At 45.3% G+C, this 13280-nt stretch overlaps 1 protein-coding gene across 2 annotated transcripts in view; it reads left to right on the top strand.

Annotated features, from left to right (window-relative positions):
• Nucleotides 1–13280, top strand: part of LOC139392017 (ataxin-1-like) — a 183243-nt gene that overhangs the window by 135142 nt on the left and 34821 nt on the right. The window contains exon 3 of one of the 2 annotated variants that reach the window (XM_071139658.1): nt 2707–2937. The gene's annotated coding sequence lies outside the window, so the exon portion shown is untranslated. The remainder of the gene's footprint in view (nt 1–2706; nt 2938–13280) is intronic. The other variant, XM_071139659.1, reaches the window with a different exon arrangement.

Here is a 13280-nt window from a genome sequence, read left to right as displayed (position 1 = left end):
ACGCTCTCTCTCTCTCTCACCCTCACTCCCACAGGTTATGAGCTTCCAACTATGATAATAGAGAAAGAATTTATGTCTGGCTTCACAGATGGAGAGAAAGAATTTATGTCTGGCTTCACAGATGGAGAGAAAGAATTTATGTCTGGCTTCACAGATGGAGAGAAAGAATTTATGTCTGGCTTCACAGATGGAGAGAAAGAATTTATGTCTGGCTTCACAGATGGAGAGAAAGAATTTATGTCTGGCTTCACAGATGGAGAGAAAGAATTTATGTCTGGCTTCACAGATGGAGAGAAAGAATTTATGTCTGGCTTCACAGATGGAGAGAAAGAATCAATATGTTTCTATGGGAGTGGAAAGCATTGGGCTTATGTTACACCAGGGACAGAGTCCAGCCCACCCACCCACGCAGGCCACACACACACACACACACACACACACACACTGTGCCTCTCCTAAGCACTACCCACTGAGACTGATTGGGAGAGAGTGGGCTTGAAGGATTTGTGAAAAGAGAGGGAGAGAGAGAGACAGAGAAAGAGAGGGAGAGAGAGAGCTCTCACACAGTGGCTGAGGATTACCAGACACCAACCTGCAAACGAACCAATCATGTGTATTACAACAGTGTGTGAGTGAGAGAGAGAAGAGGAGCGAGAAAGAGAGTGAAAAGAGACGAGAGAAAAGGAGAGACAGATGGTCACAGAGGGGAGGCGTACCAAGCTGGCTGTGAAGACAACATTGTGGTTTCTTCATGTCAGAAACAGAAGGATTATCTGTGATCTGTAAATGTCAGCAGAAATCATTAAAAAATCAGTCTGCGTAATCATCCAATACTCAGTCAGCGTAATCATTCAATACTCAGTCTGCGTAATCATCCAATACTCAGTCAGCGTAATGATTCAATACTCAGTCAGTGTAATGATTCAATACTCAGTCAGTGTAATGATTCAATACTCAGTCAGCGTAATGATTCAATACTCAGTCAGTGTAATGATTCAATACTCAGTCAGTGTAATCATTCAATACTCAGTCAGCGTAATGATTCAATACTCAGTCAGTGTAATGATTCAATACTCAGTCAGTGTAATGATTCAATACTCAGTCAGTGTAATCATTCAATACTCAGTCAGTGTAATCATTCAATACTCAGTCAGTGTAATCATTCAATACTCAGTCAGTGTAATCATTCAATACTCAGTCAAGGTCTATCGCTGTGCAGATGTTGAGTCTTCATTCATACACAGCCACCCTCAGAATCACTTCCACTACCTGAGGCTAAATCATTTGAGACATTATGGATTACTCGCTCTATCATTTACAAACACACTGCCATGTTCTGGTATTATTGATCCACCTTGGTACCATAAGACTGACTGTCTGGCTAACTGACTCGTTCTTTCTTTATTTCTCTCTCTCTCTCTCTCTTTCTCTTTCTTTCTCTTTCTTTCTTTCTTTCTCTCTCTATTTTTCTCTCTCTCTCAATTCAATCTCCCTCCCTCCCTCCCTCCCCACCTCTACCTCTCCCCACCTCTCCCTCTCTGTCTGTTCCTGAGTCATTGTCAGGGAAGCAGGATGTCTAGGGAGGATGTACTATAATGCTTTAGCCCCAGTATACAGACAGAGCTCAGACAACAACACATCAAGCAGGAGACTAGCTGTGTCTGTCTGTCTGTCTGTCTGTCTGTCTGTCTGTCTGTCTGTATGTATGTATGTCTGTCTGTCTGTCTGTCTGTCTGTCTGTCTGTCTGTCTGTCCCTCACATCAACACAACAGGCAGGAGACTAGCTATCTGTCTGCCTGCATGTCTGTCCCTCACGTCAATACAATGTCCCTAATTAGTCCCACATTGTGTGTTCTGTTCTCTACATTACAGTTGTGTGTGTGTGTGTGTGTGTGTGTGTGTGTTAGTTTTTATTTGGACTGAGTTTGATGAAACCATGTTAACATCACACTCTTATCACAGCTTGTGACCTTAGTCTGACCTGTCTACCTATCTGACCTGTCTACCTATCTGACCTGTCTGACCGGTCTACCTATCTGACCTGTCGGACCTGTCTACCTATCTGACCTGTCTACCTATCTGACCTGTCTGACCGGTCTACCTATCTGACCTGTCTACCTATCTGACCTGTCTGACCGGTCTACCTATCTGACCTGTGTGACCTGTGTGACCTGTCTGACCGGTCTACCTGTCTACCTATCTGACCTGTCTGACCTGTGTACCTGTCTGACCTGTCTACCTATCTGACCTGTCAACCTATCTGGCCTGTCTGACCTGTCTACCTATCTGACCTGTCTGACCTGTCTACCTGTTTGACCTGTCTGACCTGACTGACCTGTCTCTCTCTCTCCTCAGCTAATGTTTATCTGTCTCTCTCTCCTCAGCTAGTGTTTACCTGTCTCTCTCTCATCAGCTAATGTTTACCTGTCTCTCTCTCCTCAGCTAGTGTTTACCTGTCTCTCTCTCATCAGCTAATGTTTACCTGTCTCTCTCTCCTCAGGTAGTGTTTACCTGTCTCTCTCTCTCCTCAGCTAGTGTTTACCTGTCTCTCTCTCCTCAGGTAGTGTTTACCTGTCTCTCTCTCCTCAGGTAGTGTTTACCTGTCTCTCTCTCCTCAGCTAGTGTTTACCTGTCTCTCTCTCCCCAGGTAGTGTTTACCTGTCTCTCTCCTCAGCTAATGTTTACCTGTCTCTCTCTCTCCTCAGCTAATGTTTACCTGTCTCTCTCTCCTCAGCTAGTGTTTACCTGTCTCTCTCTCCTCAGCTAATGTTTACCTGTCTCTCTCTCTCCTCAGCTAATGTTTACCTGTCTCTCTCTCCTCAGGTAGTGCTGGGGCCCTGAGAGGAAGCAGTGCTGTGTTCTGATTGGAGGACCCCTTCATGGGCTGCATCCCGTGCTGACACACAGGAGGGACTGGAGGAATTCTGTTGAATGCGGTAGGACCCCCTAAATCCTTCCTCATCCCCTCCCCTATCATACAATGAACATTCTACCTGCATCTGTGTGTCGTGAAATTGACATCTGAGTCGTGGGAGTGTTGTTGCTCCGTACCTCTAAAACACACTACATGACCAAAAGTATAGAACACCCTGCACACATCTTAGAACACCCTGCACACATCTTAGATCAACCTGCACACATCTTAGAACACTCTGCATGTGCCTTAGATCACCCTGCACACATCTTAGAACACCCTGCACACATCTTAGAACACCCTGCACACATCTTAGAACACCCTGCACACATCTTAGAACACCCTGCACACATCTTAGAACACCCTGCACACATCTTAGAACACCCTGCACACATCTTAGAACACCCTGCACACATCTTAGATCACCCTGCACACATCTTAGAACACCCTGCACACATCTTAGAACACCCTGCACACATCTTAGAACACCCTGCACACATCTTAGAACACCCTGCACACATCTTAGAACACCCTGCACACATCTTAGAACACCCTGCACCCGTGATAGAACACCCTGCACCTAAGATAGAACACCCTGCACCCGTGATAGAACACCCTGTACCCGTGATAGAACACCCTGCACCCGTGATAGAACACCTTGCACCCGTGATAGAACACCTTGCACCCGTGATAGAACACCTTGCACCCGTGATAGAACACCCTGCACCCGTGATAGAACACCTTGCACCCGTGATAGAACACCTTGCACCCGTGATAGAACACCTTGCACCCGTGATAGAACACCTTGCACCCGTGATAGAACACCCTGCACCCGTGATAGAACACCCTGCACCCGTGATAGAACACCCTGCACCCGAGATAGAACACCCTGCACCCGTGATAGAACACCCTGCACCCGTGATAGAACACCCTGCACCCGAGATAGAACACCCTGCACCCGTGATAGAACACCCTGCACCCGTGATAGAACACCCTGCACCCGTGATAGAACACCCTGCACCCGTGATAGAACACCCTGCACCCGTGATAGAACACCCTGCACCCGTGATAGAACACCCTGCACCCGTGATAGAACACCTTGCACCCGTGATAGAACACCCTGCACCCGTGATAGAACACCCTGCACCCGTGATAGAACACCCTGCACCCGTGATAGAACACCCTGCACCCGTGATAGAACACCCTGCACCCGTGATAGAACACCCTGTACCCGTGATAGAACACCCTGCACCCGTGATAGAACACCCTGTACCCGTGATAGAACACCCTGCACCCGTGATAGAACACCCTGCACCCGTGATAGAACACCCTGCACCCGTGATAGAACACCCTGCAAAAAACAGCAGATTATGTCCTACCGATGCAGGATGCTAATTTTCTCAAATCAAAAACAACAGCAAATGCTCCAGTGGCGCTACTATCGCGGTTCTCAGCTTTAATGTATGGCTACGTTCCATGTATGATTAATGTAAAGCTAATGTGTGTTAGTCTGTCAGTGAGAACCTAATGGTAACAGATAGCAGCCCACTGACTCTGAAGCTAGCTGAGTGTCTTTTTTTATCAATGGGATACAACTCTCTCTATGCTAGCTTAGTTGAACCGGATTTCAGTCAGTGTCGGTGAGAACCTAATGGTTCCTGAGTGTCTTTTAAATCAGCTCTCAATATTATCCGGCTTAAACTAGACCTACGTAGTCCATCATGGCTTGATTCACAGGGTTGGTAATTCATCTGAAAGTCATTCTCCCTGCCCAGATGCCTGAAGCACTCTGATGAAATTGTAATCCTGAAATATGTCTTTTTTTAAATTTATTTTTTAGATCTGCTCGTTCATTACCTTATATAAGTGTTCCCCAAACAGTGGATCGCGAAACATTCCTGTAAAAAACAACGATAAAGCCTTGCATTCCTCATTTTTCTGTCTCGGCTGTTGGCAGTTGGTGCACTTGTTTCAGCTGCCCTGCACGCCAGATAGGCGAAGTGTTCCCATGTTTAACCTTGCATGTGTCTGAAATCACAAACTCCGCCTACCTATGGGCCTACCGCTAGCCAATCAGATTGTTCAGATCACCGTGTCTGCTCTCTGAAGCTTCCTCGAGCACCCAGCAAAGTAAGTTGATACTACTGTGATTTCAAAACATCTAAAACCACGACTAAAGAGAGAGACTGTCAACGAATTCAGCAAAGAGCTGCAGTTTTTATGTGTTAGTTCATGTTGAAGTTTTTAGTCATCACTGTCAACACTTTTTATTCAACACTTTTATAGGCCATGAAATGTGCTTCTACCAGCACTACATCGTCTTTCAACGAGTAGCAAAGTGTATGGATAAGCTTGCGTTGTTATTATTACAGGGTTGTGTCTTTTTTAATAATATTTTTCATAACTTTCTCTGGTCATAGGAGTAACAACATGAATTTGTGCATGAGGCGTTAATTCGCCATCAGCTGGAAGACGGTGTCCACTTTCTGGTCAGTCTAACGCCTCGATCAGACCAAAAGCGGCATTGCGTTTTGGTTCACCAGGATGTACATTCATTTCCAATGGAACGCTGAGTTTGCCTTGCAGCACTGCGTTGCAGGGGCAGTTGCAGTGCATTCTGGGTGATGTGATGTTAGATAAATCCAACGTACGCATCAAATTGTACTCGTAGACGTGACAGAAATAGTAGCAAAAGGTGAAAGTTGAATTGTTGTTGCTCACATATCCAGTAACATTTTTGGAATGATATAAGTTATTACGCAGCATTGATGCGATGACTCTGTCAGTCTGATCAAGGCGTTAGCTGAGGGATGGTCAGAGCTCTCCCTCCGCTGGGTCGTCACTAGTTACCATAGCCACAAAATCATTAACCTTAAACCTATGCCTAACCTTAACCACACAGTTCACATTATGCCTAACCCTAACCTTGAATTCATGTTTGTCTTCATGAATTTTTACGATATATCCAATTTTGGACTTTGTGGCTGTGCTATCTAGTGGAAACACAGACTGAGCATCAGATGCATGCCAATAAAATACAGTTAACAAATGATTTAAATCTATGCTCAATCAGCTGTTCCACAAATGATGATCTATTACCAGAGTGATCTTATACCTCAAGTATTTTTATATCATTTTTTAAAGGGTCTGAGAAGTTAAACGGACCAACTAAAGGCTTCCTTGGAACTATGGCAATGCAGCCTTAGGCAAAAACACAACCAGAAACAGTGGGCTCAGGGCTAAATGTCCAGTCCTATGGTCCTGCTCTGTGAGAACAGGGACTAGTTACCTGGTGCTAACATAGACTCCAGGTGTCTAATAGCATAGACCCCTGGTGTCCACTAGCATAGACTCCTGGTGTCCACTAGCATAGACCCCTGGTGTCCACTAGCATAGACTTCTGGTGTCCACTAGCATAGACTTCTGGTGTCCACTAGCATAGACTCCTGGTGTCCACTAACATAGACTCCAGGTGTCTAATAGCATAGACCCCTGGTGTCCACTAGCATAGACTCCTGGTGTCCACTAGCATAGACCCCTGGTGACCACTAGCATAGGCCCCTGGTGACCACTAGCATAGACCCCTGGTGACCACTAGCATAGGCCCCTGGTGTCCACTAGCATAGACCCCTGGTGACCACTAGCATAGACCCCTGGTGACCACTAGCATAGACCCCTGGTGTCCACTAGCATAGACCCCTGGTGTCCACTAGCATAGACCCCTGGTGACCACTAGCATAGACCCCTGGTGTCCACTAGCATAGGCCCCTGTTGTCTAATAGCATAGGCCCCTGGTGTCCCCTTTAAAAACAAATCTCTCTGCCGGGTCTGTTCCTCCCTCAGCAACTCTGCAACTCAACACTTGCAGGGTAGTGTGTGTGTGTGTGTGTGTGTGTGTGTGTGTGTGTGTGTGTGTGTGTGTGTGTGTGTGTGTGTGTGTGTGTGTGTGTGTGTGTGTGTGTGTGTGTGTGTGTGTGTGTGCATGAGCTTATAGAGGACGACATAATGGAATGCCACGGCTCTGTCTGCCAAGAGCACTTTTCCCATGTGCCCAGGAGCCAAGACTTCCCCCATCCAGCCAATAATAGCACTGGTGTCCTCTCTCACTCACACACACACACAGCGCCAGATAAAGAGTGCTGTAATGGCTGCCTCCAAAGAGAGACTTCAAGTGCGACATCTCGCCCTGGGGTCCTTAGCAACAGTGTGTTTCTCTGTGTCGTACAGACACACAAACACACACGCTCATACATACACACTCTCGTCTGATCCCTCTCCACCTACACACTGCCGCCCAACACACACACAATCATCCTCACTCACACACACACAGAGGCAATGAATCAATTCCCTAATCAATTGCCAGAGTAGGGGGAGGTTGTCTGTGTGGCTTTTATCAGGTAATAGATCTCTCTGTAGTTGTACCTGATCTGGGCCACAGAGCCAGCCAACCAGTTTCCTCGTCACTCCTTCCTTCTCCTCCCTCCCTCCATCCCGCCCTCCCTCCATCCCACCCTCCCTCCTTCTGCAATGATTTTGTGAATGCCTGAACAAGGTTACCATACTGCATTACTGCTACCAGACATAGGTTTAAATAGTATTCGTTTTCTTTCAAAATGTTTAAGAGTCACTTGATTGAGCTTGGTGCATTTAATTTTATTCGTCTTGGTGCTATTTTTTTATTTGTATATATTTTTTACTGCATCGTTGGGAAGGGCTCGTAAGCCATCATTTCATGGTATAGTCTACACCAGTTGTATTTGGTGCATTTCACAAATACAATTTGATTTGATTTGGAAGCTAACTGGCTAACTGAAATGGTTACTATGGTGAGGGGACTCGACAATACTTACGTCACCTTGATTTGATTTGGAAGCTAACTGGCTAACTGAAATGGTTACTATGGTGAGGGGACTTCGATGACACCTACCTTTACCACGTCACCTGGCTCAAAGGGACCTCCGTAACCAACGGAAACAGTGACGCTGCAGCTGCAGCGAGTTCATAGAGTTAATTTCTATCCACATCTAATCTGCCAGTATTCTACCGGTCATCATCATAGCACTAAACCGTTAAATTAGCCGTAAATTGCAACTGCAGGCGAGTTCTGTTATATGAATTCATTGTTCCTGCTGTTCAGTTGTCTAAATGTGTGATTTCCCTCTCTGAGGACCTTCCTAGACTCTCTACCCCATGGGTTGTGCTAGCCCTGTTTTTAAAGGTGTTTGTATTGGTTAGTGATCGCTCGTGTGTGTGTGTGTGTGTGTGTGTGTGTGTGTGTGTGTGTGTGTGTGTGTGTGTGTGTGTGTGTGTGTGTGTGTGTGTGTGTGTGTCAGTAGGACTGGCACAATTGCCGTATAACCGTGTAACCAACGGCTATGCATGAAGACTGTCATGAAAATAAAATAACAGTCATAACCGTTGAAAATCATACAGCTGACTGAAGACAGGGTGGCTGGGCATTCGTGCGGTTGAGTCCGTTTCTGCTGTAACATGAACTCTACAGTAACATGGACACTACAACGTAATGAAATGTCATTGCTTCCCACTGGGCACACACTGGTTAAATCAACCTTCTTTTCCACGTCCTTTCAGTGAAAGTACGTTGAACCAACATGGAATAGACGTTAAATTGACATCGGTGCCTACCAGGTCCCATGCTAAAACAAGCAATGTGTTGAAGCGAATGAGTCTTCGGTTGCCAAGGCAACACCCCTCCCTTCCCGACATGCAGCAGCACGTGCAGTGTGTCTTAAAAATCAACCAATAACTGTCATCAAAAAATCCATGACCGTCACAACCCTACTTGAGTGAGTGAGTGAGTGAGTGAGTGAGTGAGTGAGTGAGTGAGTGCGTGTGTGTGTGTTTGTTTGTGTGTACTCCAGTGTGTGTTCATGTGTGTATCTGTGTGCAGGCTGCTCTCTCCCTCTCCCTGTGCCAGGTCCTCTGGTTCCCATGCTATCAGATGTCAGTCTGTTTATGGAGCTGCCTGTAAGGGTAGGGGGCCCAGGGGGCAGTGTGTGTGTGTGTGTGTGTGTGTGTGTGTGTGTGTGTGTGTGTGTATGTATGCGCGCATGCATAACTCACACTCCCTGTTTATTAGCTTAGGCCTGTCTAAATGTTTGATTTGTCACAAATAAATGATAACTGCCCTTTAAAATGGCCGCCGGGCCTCGAGGGAAGCCACAGTATGTGTGCCAAATGGCACCCTATGTAGTGCACTACTTTAGAGCCCTATGGGCCTTATGGGAAAGATGTTTGTGTCTAGAAGGAGTGCAGGATTGGGACCATGTGAAGGAGTTGTCAACCGTGTGCAGTATGGGTGGTGATTAGGACTTATAAAATACTAACATTAAATAAAATAAATAAAATACACAGCACCCTGTTGTGTAATGACGGACCAGTTCAATAATTCCCTTCACTATGGAAACATTAAATAAACCCACTTTTCTGTCCATTATAACAGCAGAATAACATGCTGCAATCATCTATTCTACCGTACACAGAAACTGTGTACATTATGATTGGAGACAGTGTGCGTGTGTGTGTGGATGTGTATGTGTGGAGGAGTGGTTGTCCAACATCTGCCATTGTTGTCCGTCGCAGTGGTTTCCTCGAAACCGGGGCGACCGTGGCCCTGTCTGTTCTGCCTCAGGAGCGTAGGGACAGTACACCTTCTCCCAGCATGTAACCTCTTACCTACGTAGAACTTGTCCTCTTTTCAAACACACAAAGCCTTCCTCAGGGTGAGGGCCATCACACTGAGTGTGACTAGTGTGTGTGTGTGTGTGTGTGTGTGTCTGTGTGTGTGTGTGTGCCCCAGTTTTGAGACACACGTTTTGCTTGTTTCCCATGTTTCATCAAATAGACACAAACAGAGCATTAGGAACGTAGTCAGACCCCTTTCCTTTTTCCACATTTTGTTACGTTTCAGCTTTATTCTAAAATGGGTTAAATAAAAACATCATCAAAATACCTCATTTACATAAGTATACAGACCCTTTGCTATGAGACTCGAAATTGATCTCGGGTGCATCCTCTTTCCATTGATCATTCTTGAGATGTTTCTACAACTTGATTGGAGTCCACCTGTGGTAAATTCAATTGATTGGACATGATTTGGAAAGTCACACACCTGTCTATATAAGGTCCCACAGTTGACAGTGCATGTCAGAGCAAAAACCAAGCCATGAGGTTCGAAGGAAGGGTCCGTAGAACTCTGAGACAGGATTGTGTTGACGCAGAGATCTGGGGAAGGGTACCCAAACATTTCTGCAGCATTGAAGGTCCCCAAGAACACAGTGACCTCTACCATTCTTAAATGGAAGAAGTTTGGAACCACCAAGACTCTTCCGAGAGCTGGCCGCCCGGCCAAACTGAGCAATCGGGGGAGAAGGGCCTTGGTCAGGGAGGTGCCCCAGGACCCAATGGTCACTCTAACAGAGCTCCAGAGTTCCTCTGTGGAGATGGGAGAACCTCCAAGAAGGACAACCATCTCTGCAGCACTCCACCAATCAGGCCTCTATGGTAGAGTGACCAGACGGAAGACACTCCTCAGTAAAAGGCACATGACAGCTCGATTGGAGTTTGCCAAAAGGTGCCTAAAGGACACTTAGACCATGAGAAACAAGATTATCTTGGTCTGATGAAACCAATATTGAACACTTTGGCCTGAATGCCAAGCGTCATGTCTGAAGGAAACCTGGCACCATCCCTACGGTGAAGCATGGTGGTGGCAGCATCATGCTTTGGGGATGTTTTTCGCGGCAGGAACCGGGAGACTAGTCAGGATCAAGGGAACAGCGCAAAGTACAGAGAGATCCTTAATGAAAACCTACTCCAGAGAGCTCAGGATCTCAGACTGGGGCGAAGGATCACCTTCTGACAGGACAACGACCCTAAGCACACAGCCAGTACAACGCATGAGTGGCTTTGGGACAAGTCCCTGAATGTCCTTGAGTGGCCCAGCCTTGAACTCGATCGAACATCTCTAGAGAGACCTGAAAATAGCTGTGCAGCGATGCTCCCCATCCAACCTGACAGAGCTTGAGGGGATCTGCAGAGAAGAATGGGAGAAAATACCCAAAAACAGTTGTGCCAAGCTTGTAGCGTCATACCCAAGAAGACTCGAGGCTGTAATCACTACCAAAGGTGCTTCAACAAAGTACTGAGTAAAGGGTCTGAATACTTATGTAAATGTGATATTTACATTTTATATTTACATTTCTAAAAACCAGTTTTTGCTTTGTCATTAAGGGACATTGTGTGTAGGTTGATGAGGGGAAAAAACAATTTTATCCATCTAAGAATAAGGCTGTAACGTAACAAAATGTGGAACATGTGAAGGAGTCTTTCTGAATGCACTGTTATGTAAGTTTAGGGACCTAGAAAATCTGTGACGTGGAGAATGCGGAACGGACTCACGAAATCCAGACATTAAAACGGAATTCGACAATATTAAAACATTTATTGAACTTAGTAAGGAATAAACTAAATGTATTTAAAATGTATTCATTTGCACAAGCGTATCATAAGTCATGATCAGAATGCATCAGTGATTTGTATTTCCTGTCTGAAGAGGAAAACGGCATGACATTTCCCTTCTCTGCGTGCGCACGTCTACCACCTTGTGTAGCGATTAGCGATGATGCTAATGAAAACCATCCCAAAAACCTTCTCAAATAAATGTTACCTACAATAGCCTATGCTAACCTGGCCGAATTATATCATGATTATTTGCATCATATGTGCACTACAAAAAAAACAGCTAAACAACAGCCTCTTGCTAGGTAATCATTTTCCCAGACCTCAAAATGGTCTCCTGAGGTGGATTAAGCATTGTTGTGGATTTAGAACAATTTAGTTGTTTTTCTATTTAAAAAAAGGTTGGTTTTGAAACAAGGGAAATTCCAAAACCTGGAAAAACTAAACTAAACGAATTTGGGGGAAAAACTAAACGGAATTAAGCAAAAACATCTAACATGTTTTGTAGAGCCCTATGCAAGGTTGTTGTTTGATCAGTTTAGGTGACCGCGTTCATGTCATGTCATTTTAAATAGTCATTTGAATTTCTTTTTCACCGAGAACTACATCGAAGTACGGAATATGGGAACGTGTTTTTTGGTTTCTCATTAGTACTGGGATCGAAGCCAGACATTTCCTGACCGTTAAATCTGAACGCTTTTTAAAGGTTCTGAGAACGGAAGTGAACATTTTTGCCTACTCTGGGAATGTTTTACTCTGGTTCCTTAGAAGTTTTCCCTGGAGGGTTTATTAAAACTGAGAATGGAAATTATAGGTGATTTGAAGTTTTTTTACTAACTTCCTTAAAACTTTCCCTGAATGTTTCAAAAAGACTTTTAATAACAATGATAGCTTATTTTAGGCAGTAGTGTAATGTACTTAAGTAAAAAATACTTTCAAAGTACTACTTAAGTAGTTTTTGGGGGTATCTGTACTTTACTATTTCTATTTTTTTTTTTTTTTTTTTTTTTTTTTTTTTTTTTTTACCCCTTTTTCTCCCCAATTTCGTAGTATCCAATTGTTGTAGTAGCTACTATCTTGTCTCATCGCTACAACTCCCGTACGGGCTCGGGAGAGACGAAGGTTGAAAGTCATGCGTCCTCCGATACACAACCAACCAAGCCGCTGTTTCTTTAACACAGCGCACATCCAACCCGGAAGCCAGCCGCACCAATGTGCCGGAGGAAACACCGTGCACCTGGCCACCTTGGCTAGCGTACACTGCGCCCGCCACAGGAGTCGCTGGTGCGCGATGAGACAAGGACACCCCTACCAACCAAGCCCTCCCTAACCCGGGCGACGCTAGGCCAATTGTGCGTCGCCCCACGGACCTCCCGGTCGCGGCCGGTTACGACAGAGCCTGGGCACGAACCCAGGGACTCTGATGGCACAGTTGGCGCTGCAGTACAGCGCCCATAACCACTGCGCCACCCGGGAGGCCACTATTTCTATTTTTGACAACTTTTACTTTTACTTATATTGTACTTTTTACTCGTTACATTTTCCCTGACAACCAAACGTACTCGTTACATTTTCCCTGACAACCAAACGTACTCGTTACATTTTCCCTGACAACCAAACGTACTCTTTACATTTTCCCTGACAACCAAACGTACTCGTTACATTTTCCCTGACAACCAAACGTACTCGTTACATTTTCCCTGACAACCAAACGTACTCGTTACATTTTCCCTGACAACCAAACATACTCGTTACATTTTCCCTGACAACCAAACGTACTCGTTACATTTTCCCTGACAACCAAACGTACTCGTTACATTTTCCCTGACAACCAAAAGTACTCGTTACATTTTCCCTGACAACCAAAAGTACTCGATACAT

Source organism: Oncorhynchus clarkii, chromosome 32, assembly GCF_045791955.1.
Source record: "Oncorhynchus clarkii lewisi isolate Uvic-CL-2024 chromosome 32, UVic_Ocla_1.0, whole genome shotgun sequence".
Taxonomy (NCBI): domain Eukaryota; kingdom Metazoa; phylum Chordata; class Actinopteri; order Salmoniformes; family Salmonidae; genus Oncorhynchus; species Oncorhynchus clarkii.
Note: the sequence above shows the minus strand (reverse complement) of the source record. Positions and strands in the feature narration are given on the sequence as shown.